The sequence below is a fragment of the Struthio camelus genome, chromosome 14 (assembly GCF_040807025.1).
Source record: "Struthio camelus isolate bStrCam1 chromosome 14, bStrCam1.hap1, whole genome shotgun sequence".
NCBI lineage: Eukaryota > Metazoa > Chordata > Aves > Struthioniformes > Struthionidae > Struthio > Struthio camelus.
The window spans coordinates 10,745,291-10,764,631 of NC_090955.1; the positions used below are offsets into that span (position 1 = coordinate 10,745,291).

The following is a 19,341-nucleotide window of genomic DNA, read 5'->3' on the forward strand; positions in this document are numbered from 1 at the left end:
TATGTCTCTGTTTATGCAGAGTTTAGCCTGGCTGAAATCCAGCACTTGAGCATCTTTTCTGTTACTGGCTTCTCCTGAGACAGTAAACTCTCTGGAGAAATGTTGTTTTGCTTTGAGCTTGTACAGCATTTAGCGCGTAGGGTTCTTGCCCATGTGGCTGCTCAGGAGCTGCCAAAATGAGTTTAATATTAATAATAATAACAAAAAATGTAAATATGAATAGTGACAGGCTCAGAGTTCCAGCAGCTCTGGAAGGCGTTGATTTCCCATCGGTAGAGATGGGGATGTACTGCCTCCCCAGATGACAGGCTTGGATGGAGAAAAGAAAAAAGAGCTATAAACATAGCCTGTAAAGTATGCCTCTGTCATCCTCCTCAGCCACCCTCCCCCATTAACTCCGATGATTTACTAAGAGTGTGCATCTGAGTACCAGCAAAAAGCAACTGAAAAATTAACCCTAGCAAACTTACAATCTTGCATCTGACCCCAGAAGTGTAGTGTTGGCCATGCAAGTAATAGTGGCTCAGTGGAAAGCAGAGGAGAAATGTGCCATTAAAAAAGAAGCATGGCGTGAGCTGCTGCATGGTGACAGCCGCTAAAAGATACAAACCCAAAGCATGACTCTGGCAGCATATTATACTCAGAAGATAAAGAGAGGGAGAGAGAGAGAAAAGCAAAACAAATGGGGTTGCTCTGTGCATGTGGCCAAAAAGGAATCTCAGCATAAATGCCACCAAGTGGGAGCTGCATGTGTGGATGGACACCTACTGGGGAAACAACCATCACCCCTTGCACGGCTTGCTAGGTTGGCGCTGGCGGAAGCGTCGTAGCTCAGGGGAAACCCTGCAAGTGATCCGGGGGAGCGTTCATCCGGCAGCAGGCTGGCAGGCACCTACAGTCGTCGACGGTAATGAGCTGAAGGGAGCACGATTTAGGGGGAAGTGGCAGATTGTGATTTTTGTCTAACAGCAGATTTGGTTGCGGAGCAAATCAGATTTATGTTTCTCTCAGACAATTTTGCTAATAAGTCAATGACTCAGAGCCCACAGCAGATGGGATTCTTTAGCTGAGGTAGAAGCTATTGTTTTTGTCCCAAAAAGGAAAGTAGCCATTTTTCTTTTCTAAAAAGCTGATCTCTGGAAAATGTGATGATTTTCTTTCCAGCAGAAGCGCAACTCTTTCAAATAAGAGAGCCCAAAAGCTGGGTGTTATCTACTCTGCAGAAGTTCTCATTAGAAATAAATAAATAATGCATATGCCAACTTAATATGTCATGTGTGGAAAATGGTTTTGTTTTTTTTTTTTTTGGAAATCAGCTCCTGTAATTAAGAACATCCCAGAAGCCATTGCCAAGAGCTGCTGCACTAAGTGGTGATCTGTGAGGAGCTCCTCAGCTACCTGAAGAGCAAAATGCCTCCTGTCTGGCTGCAGAAGGCTGCTGCTGAGAACTTGGGAATATTTCTGTAGTAGAACATGTCATTGATCTAAATCCTTGGAAAGGGACTTCTGTCTAGATGTGAAACTGCTGAAGATCCCCTTCATCTTTCTTCTTCCTCCTGTGGATGTTCAGAATTTGGTTCCCACTGAAGTAATTCAGGGCTTTTTTTTTTTTTTGGAAGGAAAAGCATCCACTCTACAGGAAGTCTCTGAAGGATGGCAGTGAGCATGAATATATCATTATAAAAGGACATTCTGCATTCAGAAACCGCATGTAGTCTAAGTTTCACTGAGAGGGGTGTTTCTCTTCATAGGCTATAGAAGTGTGAGGTACATAGGGTGATGAAGCCTTTCCTGACATTGTTTTGTTTAAAATCTGTTTGAAGGTTGTCATGTTCGCCTTTCTTGAAAATCGTGTTACAGCAGGTAGAAAAAGTGCGTTTGTTTGGCTTAACGCTGTGTGCGTGAACATATCCTAGGAAGTGACGGAGGCTGCTTCCCTCTGTCTTTGTAGGCTTGTGGTTACAGGTGCAGAAAGATGAGGTTTGAGATTCAGAAATGCTTTAAAAATACGTTAGGCTTCTAATAGTTTTATAACATCTGCATTCTTTAAGAAGCATACCACTATGAAGAGCTTGAGTAATCGCACATAGTCATTTGTATGATGTGTGCCCCTTGAGCCCGTGCCCTGTATTGATAATCTGAAAATTGCCATGCTGTAAAAGGCAGTAAGGAACAAGTTGGTGAAATTTGTTGATGCTCCAATATTTAGTTAGAGCTAACGATGTTTAAGAGCTTCATTAGAATTTACCAGAGCTATATTATTAATCAAACACTGATAGAGAAATTCAGTGTAAATGAAAGGAGGTTACTATTAATTGGATGGAACAATTGATCTTATAATGGAGTAAGTTTGAAAACAGAAAAAGATCTTGAAGAGCTCAATGGAAAACATCTGCTCAGGTCTGAGTAGTGATCAGGAAATGGCATGGCATTAATTTGCTGAATAGAGGACAACACGGAAAATATGACAGTATTGTTTTAGAGATGGTGACGCGGCCTCACCTTGAGAGCTATGTTTGGTTTCGGTTACCCTAATTAAAAAATGACAGAGCAGGAAATAGAAGAGGTTCAGTGAAGGGCAACAAACCTAATCAGAAGCATGGAAAATGCTTGAGCAGAAAGATTTGCATGCAAGCAGAGACTGCAAAGGTTAGGTCTGTTTATTTTAGGGAGAACAATACATGGGATGTGCCACAGAAAGAGAGACAGACAGGCTGTGACGGATATAAATAAAACTGAGGTGCCATGACTTTTTATCTCTTGGATAAGAAAAAGAGATATCAAATTAAATTTGACGTCAACACATTGAACAGTTTTAATAGGAAGCACTTTTAACCTAAGCTTTAATTAGCCTATGGGACTCATTGCCACAAGGTAGGATATTGAGACCGGCAGATTGGCATCGTTTGTACGATTAGCAATATCATCTACAGTTAGGCAGGCTGGAATTTCAGCCTTTGTACTTCTGGCCATACGCTAAGCACAACTTCTCCCTAAGGCATACTAGTGCATAATCCCCCATTATGGGATTTTACAGTGCCTTTTGAAGCAGCTGGCACAGTTCAGTCTCTAGGCCGTTGCTTGACTCCAGCACTTTGAATCCTGTGCTCATGACAAGGGCTGGGGTATAATTCATGGATTAAAAAAAACATGTAAAAGGTTCGGATTGCCTTTTTTTTCCTCTCCACACCTTTACTGACTTCCCTGTGAGTTGACTGTGAGTTCCCTAGTCTAGGGAAAGAGCGTGTTTTTGGTTTTTGTTGTTTTTTTTCTTTCTTCCTGTGGAAGGTGTCTCTGCCCATTCTGGGCTGGTTTGTTTTACTTCCTTTGTCTTTTTAATAGCTTGCATCCTTTACTATCTTTAATTATTGCACATTTTGGACCATCTCACTCCAAAGCAGCTGCCATCAATAAACTGGTCTAGTAATTATTTCTCTGGCTTCAGAAAATGGTTATCGTGAAGTCAGCGGCACTAGGAACAGGTGGACCACAGAATGTCTGTTTGATTTTGGTAAACAGCATTAAAAAATTGGCACTTTGACTTAGTTCCTGTAACAGACTAGTCATACAGCTTTTACTAATAAGATGCTGCATGTTTTCCAATGTCATAGCATATGTTATTAGTCATTGCAAGTCATCCATTGCTTTTTTTCTTTTGCAAACACGTAGAAAGTTAAAATGCATATGAAACAGCCATCGGACAGAATTGCTTCCAAACGTACAGTGATTTTGGTTGGGGAGAGCCCTTTGGGGATGGGGGAAGAGTGTAGTGGACAGGATAAGTCAGAGCAGGCTGAGCCCGGGGTATGGCGCCTGGATCATGCAGATGCTCTGCTCTGTGCAGTTCCTGCTCCCTGCCCAAAAATTGTGCTCTGAGGCGCTTTATGCTTGTAGGAGTTTAGCCTGATGGAGTGCTGGTGACTTGGCACTCAGGAAACCTGCGGTCTGTTCTTGGCTCTGTGCAGGCCTCCTGGGTGAGTTTAGGGAAGTCATTGCAGCTACCTCAGCCCTCTGGAAAATGGGGATTGTGATCCTCCAGTCCTACGTACAGGCTTTGCGATCTACTGAGAGAAAGTGTTTCTAAACGCAGGCGTGGGATCGTTATGGCTCCTCTGGAGGACAGAGACAGGGCATGGGGCCAGGTTGGGTGCAGTCACTGCCCCAGTACTGTGAGCTGCTGGCTTTCCTGCCTCCCACCCATCATGGCATCATAGCATGTTTCAAAACAAAATAATACTTTGGGGGTTCTCTTTATCTGTTCTTTATCTCGTCATGAGTTGTTCTTCTCTGTCATTACTGACATTTAGAAGTACCTGTTCTCTACTGAAGCTCTCAGTGACTAGATGCTGCAGGAGGGATGTATTAAGGCAGATGGACACCTGTTATTGAGGGGCTGAGATAAGGCTGTCGCTAATGAGAAGTGCTCTTACCCTTTCCATTTCCTCGAGAATAAACAGTGCTGCAAAGGCTCTAGGGTGCATTAGTTCCCTCCTGTCCCCTCTGTGCTGGCTGGCAGAGCTGAGGCAGGTGAAGAGCACAGCGCTCCTCTCTGGCAGGGGAGGCAGCAGCTGCTCCTTGGGAGAGCACTGTGCAAAATTCATTCTTCGTTTTGGGTCGCAAAGGAGCAAGTAAATTGACTCTTCTCTTATTTCACCCCAGGAGTGGATGCAATGCGATGACAGAGGAGCTGCTGCTCAGTGTGCCAGGGCACATGTGTGGAGAGCCCTGTGCCGTGAAGGGAAAGGAAAGGAGAGACAAAGATGACTTTCTCCTTGGAAAAGCTGGAGATTTTCTTCTTTCATGTTAGTAGGTCTTTCTGCCGTGGCAATCTGGTGATTCGTTGTCGTAAAGGCAAGCGAGATAGCAAAGGTGGGATGATACCAGATTTCTACAAAGCCTAGTGGATTTTAAACTAAAGAGAGCAAAGTCCCTGCACACTGACATCAGAGAAGCATGTTCTTGTTTCACGTGTTATCAAGTGCAGCTGATAAAGGTCTGAAACATTTTTGGACAAGGAACACTATGTTCCTGTGAGATTTTAAAAAATGAATTAATAGGCCATTGATTTAAACTTACTGGCTTTTTGCAATGCCTTTTTTTTTTTTTCCCAGGCAGTAAAAATCTTCTTGCTAGTTGTTCAGCCAGAAGTCAGTATCCATAAAAACCTGCCCCAGGCAGTTTGTGGAGGGCCTTAGTTAATTAAGATATGCATTATCATCCCTGCCTTGGGCTGCTTGTGAAAGAAAGTAAAAAAGCACAACTAGACAACTGTCTTTTCCTCCTGTTTTGAGACCCATACTTGATCCCACTGTGATTGCCAGCAGCAGACAAGGAATGGAGCCAGAAGAGTGAATATTAATAGTGGTGGCATCTGAAATCCCTATTCACAAGCTTAAAAATATGCCTGGCTTAGGCTGGGACTTTATTTACAAGGAGGGGACAGCTCATTCCCCAGTCAGTGCTGGAGAATTCAAAAATTCAGAGTAAAGGCTTCTGCTGCCTTTCTGCACAGGGCTCCAGGCAGTGCACAGACTAATTTGTAATGAACGGGATATATCCTGTTGTCTACGTAAATGCATTTATTCAGACTTACTCAGTTTACAGGCAAGACTACAAGACTATTAAGTGCTCTTAATAGTCAAGGGTGAACGACATCCTGAAGAGTTTCTTCTAGGATGTTAAGGCTTTTGGTCCTTGATGCATGGCCTTAGTGGATAGCAAAGAATTAGGGACCTTGCCTTCTTAGGCGCCTTGCTCGTGGCCTGCCCAAGAGCACAGAGTAGCTAAGAGAGCCCAGACATGCAAGTTTTACATTTTTGGTAACTGTTGTCTTGGCTTGAAGGTCTTGTGAGGAGTGTGCTACACATGAATAGCGGGAGAAGGAAGCAGGACTTTGCAGCAGGGCAGCATGGGTGATGGTGTTACAAATCCCCCCAGTGCCAAAGCACCTGAGTACCGCCTGGTGTGGGAACCCAGCAAGCTCCAGGCTTCAGCTCTTCAAGTGTACCCTAGCCCTTGAATATGGTTGGACCAGGAAGGGTCACTGCTTTTGTGTTGCCATGTGGTTGCAATTAGGTGCTTGCCATCTCTCTGGTACTCCATCGAAAGCATCGCGGTAGGTTTTTCAGGCTGTTACAGTTGAGTTGTGTTTCACCTAAAAGGAGGTGGAGGAAGGCTCTGAAGGCACTTAGCAATTTCCAGAGCCATCCATTCCCCCAAGGGGGAAGGTAAGCTCCTAAGCCCTAGATAAACGCTCATCGCTTAGACAAATGCACAGAGATCCTCAAATCCTCTCTAGAAATAGGGGATTGCAATATTAAACATAATTATGAAATGTCTATAGAGCTGCAGCTACAGATGGAGCTTTATGATTGGTTTGGAGTGATGCTGCACCAGCATCAATTATTCGCAGCAAATGCACAGAGATATTTTTGGGGGTGGTATTTTCATTTTATAGCAGCGCTCGGTCACTTGCAGCCACCAGCCAGGTGCCTCCCCATTTGCACCCCAAGATGCCATGATGTTTTCAGAAATGCATGGTCTGTCATGTCCTCTTGCTTCAATAATCAACAGCTCAGATGAACATTTTACCCTAGCTTGGCACCTATGCTGTCAAAATTACTGTGAATGAGGGAGCCTGCCTCTCTGCTATTGCAGCTGTGAATATTAGCTACAGAGTGGCACTAAATCTTGTTTAAGCTACAGTCATTCCACCTAGTGATGAATGTCACTACCTGAATAATTTGGGTAATTTTCTGCAGCTCTAGTGTACTAGCAGAGAAATGAATGTTAATTTACTGCTAATTTAGTATACTAACCCTTAATTAGCAACGAGCAAGCTCTGAAATATTGGATTCTGAAAGCTCATCAAACTTTTACCAAAAAAAAAAAATCCCCTCCCAGCTGAACTCCTCACTCTATTTGAGGTTATTAGCAAAATGCTATGGGAGTGCTGTTCATTACCTCTCACTAGGATATATGTAGCTGGGAACACCCCCATTACCACACTTGCCGCAAAAGTCCATTAGAAAGAATCTTACTCTTATGCAGTATATTCAGCCATTGTACTGTATTGTAATATGCAGGTATGCCGTAGCTTTAGTGACGGGCAGGATTAATGGCACAAATTATCCATGACTGGTGGCTAAAAAGGTGAAAGAGAGCCTGAGCGGGTCTAACGGGCTGGGTCGTTGCTATAGAAAGCAGTACCTGGCTATACAAAAAAAGCTGGCTATGACATGAGTACGTCATCCCCTGCTTTTTTCGCCGGGCTGGGCTCTCTAGCCCTTTCCAATCAGGAAGAGTGTATTCTGCTCAAATAGCGCTATTGATTTTTGGGGAGATGACTTGCACAGTAAGGCACAAGGCAGCCTGAACAGGAGTCTGTGCCAACAGAGTAGGGCAGTGCACCAAGCCCTATCCCATGCACGGGGAGAGCGTGCAGCGGGCTGAGAAGTGATGGAAAGCAGTGGGGCCAGAGGGGAGGGAGCGCTAGAGAAATGGAAGGACTACAAAAGGAAATCGAAGACGGATGTGTGTGTAAGCTGAACTGTCGAAGCCAAACCAAACGCTAAGCTGGGCAGTGGGCCAGGACGTGACTTATCCATGCATCTACATCAGTACAGGAGTATTTTTGTGACAAAAAGTCCAGACTGTCAGGTGAGACTTCATATTGTTGTTGGAATTGAGGCTAGGTGAAGCCCCATAATTCTGGAGAGCTTTTCTAGTGGTCAGCAGCAATTTCATCTGCTATGCAGAATTACTGAGATATTAGCTGGCCCAATAGCACAGTAACAAGTAGAAGAGCTTTTAATGGTGAGGAAAGACTCTGAGCACCTCCCCATCCTAATGAAAGATGAACCTGACCCTAAGGAGACAGGGTGGGAACTTCCCACTGCATGTTGCCACATCCTGACTGTGGCGACAGGTTGCCCAGTGCCCATCATTGCCACTCAGTTTCCCACATCTCAGGAAATCATGCACTTTTCTGTTTCCACGTATGCAGACTTTTCCTTCCTAAGTGCCCTCTGTGTGATGGGCTGCTTCAGTGTTTCTGCTTGGGATCCCAGGATTTATCCAGTATCTCTGAGTCCCCCTTATCTTGTTGGCTTTTAGGTTGCTACTTTTCCCTTCTGCCTCTTAAGCTCCTTTGCTGGCTTCCCCTCTGTCGTTTGGTTGAGTATCAAAGACTCAATTGCCAGTACTAGAATTACCAAAGGCTGTAATGTGGGTTTCCCTACACTGTTTCAGTCAAACCATGTGAAAAGCCCGCACGACACTCTGGATCATGAGATATGAATCTTCTCTGGTAAATTTATGCAACCAACTGCTGGCCACTCAAAAAAGTGGTTGTTGCAGGTAACGCAGGTATGCAGTCTGTCCAGCATTGCCGGGATTGCTACAGCTCCAACTGGGCCAAAGACACCAAGGTGCAGCATCAGACAGCCTTGCCTTATTTCCAGTGCCAGACAGTCCCTGGCAGCACACGACCTTCTGGCGCTGTGGTTGTATTGCCACACTTCAAGTTCTGTCACACTCCTAGTTCTCCCACCCTCCTGTTACTGAGTCCAGCTTAGCGTGGTGCCTTGTGAGGACAGGATTTCGCAGTTGGGCAAGTAGAAAAGAGCTGTACTGGGAAAGCGGTCTTGAAGAGTGTTAAGGCAAGTAAAGCAGGATGGCAAGTCGATCCTAAATTTGGGTCGTCCTCCTGGAGTCAATGTTGTTCTTACCTTCTCTCTCTGTGTCCCTCTCCCTCTGCTCTGTGTCTTTTGTCCCTCCTTGGTTCTAACCAGATTCCTCTGCAGTAGCTGGGATTTCCATTGTCATCCTCCAGAATGCCCCTTTTCAGTGCCAAAAGACCCGTTTTGTACCAAGCCAAGCAATGCACGGAGGAATATCTCACTCATTCCCACATAGAAGTGCATGTGTAGGGAGCCTGAGGCGTGTGCAGGGATTTCTGCAAGACCTCCCTATTCACCACAGCAACTCATCCCAGTTCCTTTGCAACTTCTCCTCCTCTCTCTGGTGTGCCTGAAACCAGCTACCGGCCCAAACTGTGAGCATGGCAGTCAGGCTGCAGCACAATTTTTCTCTTTGACTGATTTGTCAGTTCTCTGTTTTGGGAAGATCAGTGTTGCTTCATTAGCTACTGTTCTCCTCCAGTCAGGAGGAGTGGTGAACTGCTGTATCTGCACCTTAGAGAAAGCTGATGAAAAATGGCTATTTGTACTTTTCCTTCAACTTTCTCTTTGAGATTTTTTTGAGTATTTGTTGAGCCTTCTTCCATGGAACATAGTTTTCTTGAAAATTTTACTATTGCCAAAGAGACATTTCATAAAATAGAAAAAGAAAAATGTCGCCAAGCTATAATCTTCTGTCCCCTTGGGCAGAGCAGGTCTGAGATGTTAATGCCCAGGTGAGAGGGATGTGTCCTCCACTCCCATTTTAAGGCACTGAACTCCTCAGAGTAGGGAGAGACCATCTCTGCCTGCCTCCTTCTGAAGGGAAATGATCCTACCCAGCTATTTGTCACAAGGACTGAGCTGGGAGAGCCTCTTACTCCCTCATGTCTTGTTGCACACATGTAAGAGCAGAATCTGATATCAAAGTTATTGCTTATAATCCATTATTCAAAGAGGCATGCACTTTTGTATTTATGTGGTGGTGTTTTGCGCTGGAGCACTTTCACGTCATCCATGTTATGTTATATTTATCCACAGTGTATTATTTAGACTCAAAGGGTGAGATTCATCTAACCTAAAGAAGGTGGGTACCTCTGAGCTGAATGCCTGCAGCTTCTGGGACAGGCAATATAGGATATTGGCACTCTTCAGGTGTACTTATTCTCCAAAAATAGATGCTTAAAACAGGTGGAATGAAACTAACCCTAAAAGCACTTGTTTCTCCCCATTGACCACAAAAGGGCATTGAGGGTGTTTAGCCTAGATGCAGATGTCTACAGTGAGGCAAGATGAGTCCCAGCCCACATCTTAATCTTCTGCAACACTCCAGGAAAGAAATGGCCCTTATAAACAGGGCAAGGGAGGACTAAAGTTCAAGGTGTGAAACCTTTCTTTTTTGTGTGCGTTTGTGGTTACTGTTTCATGTAATAGGTATCTTCTCTTTTAAGATATGTTTTGCTGCAGCTGGGCAGAGATCAGTAGCCAAGCTTACAGCATGGGAATCAGTATCTCTGGAAACAACGATTAAAACAAAAACTTGGAGCACGGGGTTGGATAATCCTGTACAGGATGGGAGCTCTTATGTGACATTGTGATCAAAAGGGATAGTGCAGATATCCATGTTTTAACGTGGATTTCAGAAAAATGATGCTGCCCTAATGTCTGGCCCTGGGTGCAACAAGGTCCCAAGCTCAAGAAGCATGCTAAAAAATTGAAGTAGTCTTGGAGGCTCATGAGAAACCGTAAGGCCTATTTCATGTTCCTTTAACTGAAAGACTCCAGAAGATCACGGTCCTGGTAATAAAAACTCTGTCACCTTCTGTAAGTGGCTGTATGGGGAGCAGGGACTTGCCAAATTGCCCATTATCGTGGCAGAGGGAAGGGACAGTGATGGGTGGAATATGAAGCTAAACAAATGGATGGTGGAAGGAGGCACAGGTTTCGGTGGGAAATGGCCACAGGAACAGCACACAGAGGGCGATGCTGGCTTCTACTTCATTGCCAATTTTATAATCATGACAGGGTGTTTTCCTAACAGGACAGCTGTAGTCCAGAGAGGGATTAATTCAGAGAAGTTTGTGCAGTGCAGGAGGTCGATACAGCCGTTCACAACAGACTTGATGAGGAGGGAAAAAAGACTATGTTTCCATAAATCATGGCCGTGGCTTTGTCCAAATGGTTTGGAAACAGACTCTTGTTTACTAATCTGTAAAGTCTATAAACAGAAATTTAAATTTTCTTCCTGGAAGCTCTTTAAAATTGATTCCCACAGTAAATCCAGCTTCAGGAAATCCAGGACAATGCCAGTTAATTAATTAAGGCGATTAACAAGTAAACTGGTGCTTCCTTCCATGGTGGGTGAGCACTTGGCATTTTAGCAAACTGCCTTATAATAATAATAATAATACTTCTTGGGGCTGTCACACTATCCTCCTCTGCCTCCACCCTTTCCCAATTATAATTCTCTTTTGATCTTGGGAATGTTTTTTATTTATTTTTATCTAAAATATGCTGCTTGGAGATGACATTTTATGAAATGTTCAGTTTAATTATGCAGGGATGGTTATCACTGCAGGGATGTTGGCACTGGCTTTCAATGCAAAGTCCCTTATTTTCCGCTGATGGTATCTAGGAAAGAGCTCCGAGCCCTAGGCACCTGAAAATTGTAATGCATCATTGTTCACCGCTGCAAACAGCAGGGAACAGGAATTAAAGCAGAAGTAGGAGGACGGCAGTAGTGGCACCTAAATCAACAGTAACGGCCGAGAGCCGAGCACGGGGGAGGTAGGTTGCGCGTGTCCTGCCTCTTGGCCCGAAGAGGAGAGCCACAGCCGTGTCGAGGGATGTGGGTGACGGTGTGGTGCTGGGACAGAGAGGCCAGCACCATGGGGATGTCCCTGCTGCCCCAGGCTCGTGCTGGGGCAGCGGGGCGCCCTGTGCCGTTCGGTGCTGCCTGGGCCCCACGCTCGCATCGGCAGAGCCTTTGCCGTGCTGGCAGCCAGGAGTCATTAATGCAGACCAACAGAGCCAGCACGGACACCGGCTCACGGTGTGGCCCTTTCAGATCGAGCGATAGGAGTTCCCAGCTCAAAAGAGCCATCTGTGATGGCATCACTTCCTTCGGACCAGGCTGTTCCCTCCTTATTTAATACTTCTTGAGGTTTTTATCCCTCTCAGTGGGATTGCCTGCACATTAAGGTACTCCTCGATACAGGTAAGGCTGGTACAACCTCAGGACATGGTAATAGCAGTACTCAGCTTTAGTGCTCTCATTAGCAGATATGAAAAACCACTTAAAAGAAGAGGCTGGAGTTATTTGTATAACATGCCCAGGGGCTGGGATGCAAGGTGAGACCTGTGCCAGGTGTTGGCAGGCGCTTACAATCTTCACCCCCCGCCACTGCAACTGCAACATGATGTACGGTGTCTTTTTAGCATGATTGCACAATAATATTATTGCAGCCTTGAGAGATTTTCAGTGCCTTCGAAATGACCTTTTTTTGGTGTAATTCTATGATATAATTCCCTGGGTTTAAATTTGGCCCAGGGTGCCTACATTAGCGTTTTGGCTTTTATGCTTACCTCTATGGGCTGTTTAACGACTCCTATGGCTATAAGACCGCCTCGTTACTGATATTGCAGTGTGACAGTGTGCTCCTTCCCCCCACCTTGATGTGCTGCTCTTCCCCCTCAGCCTCCTCCTTCTCCTCCTCGCTCCCATCCATGATATGCAGTGAGCTTGCACAGTGGACTAAGCTTTGAACTTTATGATGAACGAACATGTGATTAATGACAGGTCCTTCCCTAACGATCTTACGTGAAGTATATTCCTCTTCAGATTATTAACACCTCTGTTCTGCAGCTTAGGTGAACATAGAGCTGGGTAAATAGTGGCTATTGGGGTTCGGGGGTAAAAATGAAAACCTGGCTGGTGGAATTAAGTCATAGTTTGGCCAAAAAGAAATACACTGTACTCTGGAAAAAGTACTTGATTTAGTTTTCTGATTTTTAATTTTTAAACCATCTTGTCTTTTTAAAACATAGCTCAATATTTAATTTCAAAATGGCAGTTTAAAAATTAATGGTGTTGACAGTTTGTTTCCTTTTTGGGTAGAGGAAAGGGGAGGGAGTGATGGAAACCGCTCATAACAAATCGTTTTATTTCCTTCATTTTCTGCTTTTCAATAAACTTCATATTCAAAAAAAATTTGATTGCCACTGAAATAATAAAATAGTCTTTTGTAATTGAGGCCTGTCTGCTTAATGCTGCCCAGCTGTTTTATTATGGAAAGGAAATAATGAATTGTATTCATAAATGAAAAAAGTGAACGTTAAGAGCTGAGCCTAAGCCATTGCTATTGCATCAGGCAACACAGGCAAACTCAGTACTAGCTGAGCTGTAACCGCACTAAAGAGAGCGGGCATTACAAGATTAGCTGAGGCTTTTGGGGGTTTTCTTGTTTTTAAAGAAAAACTACTTCCGAACGTTAAAAGACTACAAACGTATCTTTAAAGGACAAAGCATATATTGCTTGGAGAAGAAAGCTCACAAGCAAATAGAGCAACTTTAAACGCTCTTTATCTTAATGCAAAACCACGCTTTCAAGAAACAAGAAAGCTCTCCCGTTCCTGTGTGATAGCACGTGTTTGGTCTCAGTTGCAGTGCTCAGAGACAGGGGGAGGCTGAATGGTGGGAAAGCTGCATGCGGCGAATGCCCCCGTTGTGTGAGCTCCCGCGTGCAGAGGCAGGTCGGGGTGCCCCCCACGGCCCCCCAGTCCCTTGCCCTTCACCCCGCAGCACCTGCCAGGCTTGCAAGATTAAAAGGGGTTGCAGAAAAGCCCAGCGCACCCGAGCGCAGCACTCCAGCTCTGAGCTGTGTGCTTCCAGCAGGGAGGAAGCCTAATCGGGGGATTAAATGATCCTTTTGTGCTCTGAGAGCAACGCAAGGGGCTTGCGTAGTTCAGGGCCTCGACCCAAGCCCGCTGGAGTCGGTGGGGGTCCTCAGCAGAAACGTGTGGCTGCCGGACACCCTTTCCGCCTGCAGCGTGCCCTTTTCTGCAGCTCCACAATTCACGCCTGTCGTCTTCGTTATGAAATGGAAAAGAGCTATGAACTAACTACCTAGAAAACTAATTAACCTATTGTAGCGCAAATCCTGGGTTTACTGTTAATCTCACTCAAGGAGTCCGTCTGTTCAGATTTGTCCCAGAGCTTAATACCAGGAGCAGTGGGAGCTAGAAGTGTTTAGCACCTTTGAAAAAGAGACCGCATGCAGGTAGCTCATATTAATGGATGCTGGAAAATAATCGCCTGCGCATTAGCTCATGGGTGTGTTTGCTGGCAGGGACAGCGTCAGCAATTCCTGCTGAGCTTCTGAGGTCAGAGCAAAACCCCAATTCTATAAAATAAGGCTGGCTTTTTAAATCTATATTTATTCCTTGCTTTCAGGCCTTTTTTGTATGTATTGATCTGATCAGCATGAGTAACTTTTTTGACAAACAGGCTTTCTTAAATGCCTTAAAAGCTTCATTATTAGGATAATGGAACCAAAGTTAAAAACAAATCAAACAATGCACGTGTAAAAGGTTTCCCCCAGACAGCTTGAAAATAAATTGAAAACAAATTCAATTAAAATAACAATCAACCTTTTTGTTCCTTCAGTGGTGTGATTTCTCTGAGGCAGGTACACAACGATAAGAGATTTCTTGGAAATGTTCAGGATAGCACACCCATAGGCAGAGCTATGACAGATCAAAGCAGTATTTTTGCTAAAGAGCAGCCTGCTACTATTAAGTTTCTACTTTAAGGTCTGTAATGTTCCTCTTTTTTGCAGTCCCAGATGCTTTTGCATCTGTTACCGTTCTTTTCTTGTGCTTTTTCCCTTACTAAGTCTAGCTGTAGATCTTGACCCAAAGGAAACGTCTCTATTAAAATTTCTTCCTACCTGTAGCGTTGTTCCCTCCCTGCTATGTAAAATCTGCAGTTTTTTTGTTTCTCTAGTCTGCTACCCCTATGCTTGAAATTTCTTTACACCGTTAATCTTTTAGACCCCAGATGTAATGGGAACGGGTGCGTGCTTGGAGCGGCGTGGGGAAGCAGCGCGGTCAGAGGCAGGTCTGCACAGCGCGCAGCCCCGAGAGCAGCCGGAGACGTCGGGGTGTTCACGCTGCCCGATCACTTCACGGGCCCTGCTGAGGATATCTTACCATTAAGAACAGAATTACAAACAGCTTGAGGATTTTCTTTGTTATTTGGCATCATGCTTGTGGCCCGGCATCCGCAGCGTTGTGCGCAAAGGTAAAAGTAACGAAGGCAGCTACTCGTGAGTTATTGCTTGCAAATGATTGTGCTGTGTTCGCTCACAGTGGTAAAGACATCCTGCTGTTTACTGATTGCTTTATACAACTTACAAAGCATTTCAGCCTTGCAGTCAGTCCGAAAAAGACAGATTCTCAATTTCGACCAAGATCTGGCACTGCAAAAGCTGTCCCTGCATTACTCATTGATTAGGTGCCTCTCACGGTTGGCCATGCAGTGTGCGCTTGTGAAATAGGAGCCTCTCAGCCCGGCTCGTGATGCTTTGGGAAAATTGCAGTGCCATCTATAGTTAGCACGTGACGTTGTTTGCAGAAGAAACTTGCTGGTTTTGTGCACGCTTTTTTGTTGCAAATTTGCTCGATGACTGCTCTTCTCTGCCAAAGCACCTTTTATTTCCTGAAGAAGCTGATGGGCTTTCTGCTTTGAAGAGACACTGAAATGAGATATGAAATATGTGCATGTAATCTAGTCTAGATCAGGAAGGACACTGTGTTCCCAGGTCTGTAAATGGAATTGGTTTGGGTCAGTGCTCTGCACGAGATGAACATCTTTTTTTCCTGCGTTCTCACTGTACTGGTAGGAAAGCATGAAACTATGATACCCTTTTAATGGAAGAAAACAGAGGATTAGGGAGCTTGAGAGCGGTGTCTTGATCTTCTCGTTCCTGCAGAATGATCGCTTGCTTCAAGTGTACCACGTCAGGCACCTCCAGGGAGGTGCTATTGGGCCAACCTAAGGTGTAAAGCCAGAGCTTTGATAGCTTAATCAAAGCCAGGGAAGGAGCTGGTGTTGGAGCGCTTATTTCAGCATGTTTATTTTGTTTTTAAGTGCAGCATTTCACTTAATATTTTCTTGTAAGGGCTGGATTCTGAGCTACTTCTTGTAACTGCGGTTACGGTCCACGGAAGGGTTGGTCTTGTTGAGAAAGCAGAACACGTTCCTCGTTATTCCAGGCACTCGACTGTCACTTTCGTAATCACAGATTGTCTTTTGAATCATCAGAATTGATTTTCATGCCCCACTAATTACTGTAATGTCTATTTCTTGGGAACCATGGGCAGTAAAGGTGTAGTTCGTGGGCGTCAAACTAGTGCAGTTTATTCTGAGATGAGTTAATATCTTTCTTGAAGTGTATTTGATATTGAATAGCTGGAGAGGTCTTGCAACGTTTCTTACTGCTTTGGAAAGTAATAAGCTTATAGTTGCCTTTCTGCAATTTTTCTGTTTGCTTTTCTCTTCATTACACGATCCAGTCAATCATTTGTATTTCGTACAGGCTCTGAGTTCTACTGATTTTATTATAAAATAGCATTTTTAAAGTAAGTATGGAAGATATTTCCTATTACTATTGTCACCAGGTTGTCTGCCTAAATAAAAACAAGAACTCTAATTCAGCCCAAATTATGTTTGAATACATCCAAGAAGAGCCAGAATATGACACTGGCAGGAAAAAATAGGCGTTTTTTGGTTTTGGTTTTTTTGGGGGGCAGGGGAGGAGCAGAAACATCTACATGATATACTAAGCTGGGTGTACCTGGTTACCAGAACAGGCTCTGATAAGAGGAAGGTCTTGGGAATTAAGCTGGAGGTATTGTGTTCTTGGTATGAATATCGCACAGGTTAGACAGGTATTGTTAACATCTGTTTCGCAGCTGAAAGGTTAACAGAACCGAGACAGTTCTTGAATTTGTTTCTCTTTCAAACAAATATGATTTTTAGTGAAACTTTATTTACAAGGGTTTCTGGAACACTGTATTACTTTCATCAGTTACCAAGCCTGGCCTTTTAAGCATGCAGAACGCAAGCTTTTATGAGATCAATGGGAGCTACAGGTTTTGAGCACCTGTGATTAAGAGATAAACCAAAGCAAGCCAGCTCTTAACAAGCTCTCCTCCCTGGATAGCCCAAGTCTTTGGACGAGTTTGAACGCTGAACACAGATCTAAAATTTACGAATAACCTCTACCTTTTCAAGTGGCTGAACCAATGATCCGGGTCCTGCAAGCACTGACTCTGAATATTAAAGCTTGACCCCATCTATGATTTTATGAAAGAAAGAGTGTATCTGTCGAGAGAGTGCGGACGTTTCTGGGTGAAATGCCTGGAAGTTCTTTTTAGCGGCATAAAGCACAATTTTATGAAGAGGAGCAAAAGCTTTTGCAGCCTACTCTGAAAGTAATTAACAGAAACGGGGTGTAAATGCTGGTTTCTGCACTCTGAGGAAAACAAAGTAAGAATTCATGCTATTGACCTTGTTAGGTAACTAACATTTTTCCTCCTCTCTAATAGCTTTTGCTTTCTCCCACGGTTCAAAAGCCCCCTGAGCTTAGGGCCACGTGCTACACAGAAATGTTCAATCCCACATTTGAATAAGCTGAATAAATCTAGCCATGCTGCTCAACATATGGTAAGTAATAGCATCATTAACAATAGCATAGTGCACATTTGACAACTGAAGGGGTTTGGCTACTTTGTGCCATGGGACTGACAGCAGAGAACCGGTCCTTGCTGCTCGTGCCAGGCCATCTTGCCTTTCACCCTCTCTCTGGCCCGTGTTGACCTTCTCGAAAATTTAAAAGGCTGCCCATCTTCCTGCCTTCGGCTCAGGCTCTTACCTTACGCTGTCAGCTCCAGGTAACAGCAGCTCCGTGAAACTCTGAGACCTTTAAACGCTGCTGTGTGTTCTGCTTGGAGCTGCCTGTGCGGGCAGTAGTGAACGAGTGAAGGAGCGAATGCGTTCTGCACCCAGGAGCGGGTCCTGTGCGCGTTGTCCCATGGTGGAGCGCTTTTAACGGCATTTAAAACAGGCTCTGTTACAGCCTAGGGATGCCCACGGTGTCCCAGCCTCCAGGGCATGCTCAGGAGCACAAAGCACAGGCTACCAGTGCGTGTGGCTCCAAAACTGGGACACCTGCAGACTGGGGCAAAGGGAGACAGCCAGTGATGTAGTGAGGTATTTTGATTTTAATCTTGCTTAGAAGAAAGCATGTCGTTCCCTTTCTGTAGGCTCCCTGATGTATCCTGAAGTTAAAAGGCAGGAGCTTCTGTTGTCACAGTCCAGCCCCAAGGACCATATGTGAGATCCTGCCAGTCCTCTACCAGACACGTTCCCAGTTTCACCCTGCTGCAGGATGCTGCCGAGCCGTTCATGCGCTGCGTGCAACGCTCCTCGGGGATGCCCTAGCGCCGCGGCACTCAGATGTCAATGTGGGATCTTGGCCACTGTTTGATTGCACTGCTTGCTGCTCCTGCTTCCTGCCCCTCATAACCCTGTTCCCCTGCCATCCCTGCTACCCGTCTTTCCTGCCCCCTTTCGTCTTAGCTTCCCCTCAAAGCTGTCCTTGATTTACTGTCTCTCCTTTCCCCTCTCTCCTTGCCAGATCTGAAATGCATAACCCCAGCAAGCCCAACTTCCTTCCCCATCTCAGAGCTGCCTCCAGGCACCTCCCCTGTGCTTGGAAACACCGGGAGTTATGCCAGCTCTCCCAAAAATACTTGACCTTTGCTTTTGGTGTCCTGAAGGGCACGTAACGGGAGCAAATTTCACTCCCCATCACCCTTGGGCCTCAGCGGCAGGGTGTCTCGTGCTCTGATTTGTTTCAGGAATGGATTTATTTTGCATCTTAGTGTTCTCGCTGGTCTGGTGCCTCATTGAAACACCCACTGCCAAATGCAACTTTTCCCATCGTGATCGCCAGCTTAGCAAATTCCTTTAGACTCTTACGTATGGAAACAGCAGATGGCTTCTGACCAAAAAGTCACTCCATCAGTGTAATGCTTAATGCTAGGGGATAAGTATTAAGATTGCTGCTTTACTATGCATCCTGGATACATAAAAACAGTTCAGTTCATCATCTCTGAGCTCCCTTCACTTGCCACCTGTTATTCTCCTCCTGTGAATAGAGTTCCCAGATAATTTCCGTTTCTGCTGTGATATAACAGGCAGTTTTTATGCTGCTGTTCTGCAGTCTTGGGTGGCTGAAGGTGAGCAGCAGTGGCTAGTGCAGATGATTCCTGTGCTAAGAGGCTCTCCCGAACAGTTTGTCTGGCAGCGTTGATGTTCTGAACTTCTGGGTTTAAAATACATCTCTGAGCGTTATACGTGGGTCGCCAGCTCATGCTGTCCCTCCGTTTAGATACTGTTCTCAAGCTCTGCTAAACCCTGAGTTACTAAAAACACTTTCATAAATGAATTTCTTTTGTTTCTTTATTTTCAGCAGGAACAGTCTTTTACTTCAATGAACGTGACCCTGCAGTATTTGCAATCCAGATGTTACTGCTTTGTGTTAATGAAAAAGGAAATTGAATTGACTATAAGGTGATGATATGTTAAAAAATAAAA

The 19,341-nt window shown here is 44.8% G+C and overlaps 1 protein-coding gene across 1 annotated transcript in view; it reads left to right on the plus strand.

Annotated features, from left to right (window-relative positions):
• Positions 1 to 19,341, plus strand: part of LOC104144696 (uncharacterized) — a 136,503-nt gene that overhangs the window by 84,766 nt on the left and 32,396 nt on the right. Inside the window, exon 2 of the mRNA XM_068906904.1 lies at positions 19,217 to 19,317. The gene's annotated coding sequence lies outside the window, so the exon portion shown is untranslated. The remainder of the gene's footprint in view (positions 1 to 19,216; positions 19,318 to 19,341) is intronic.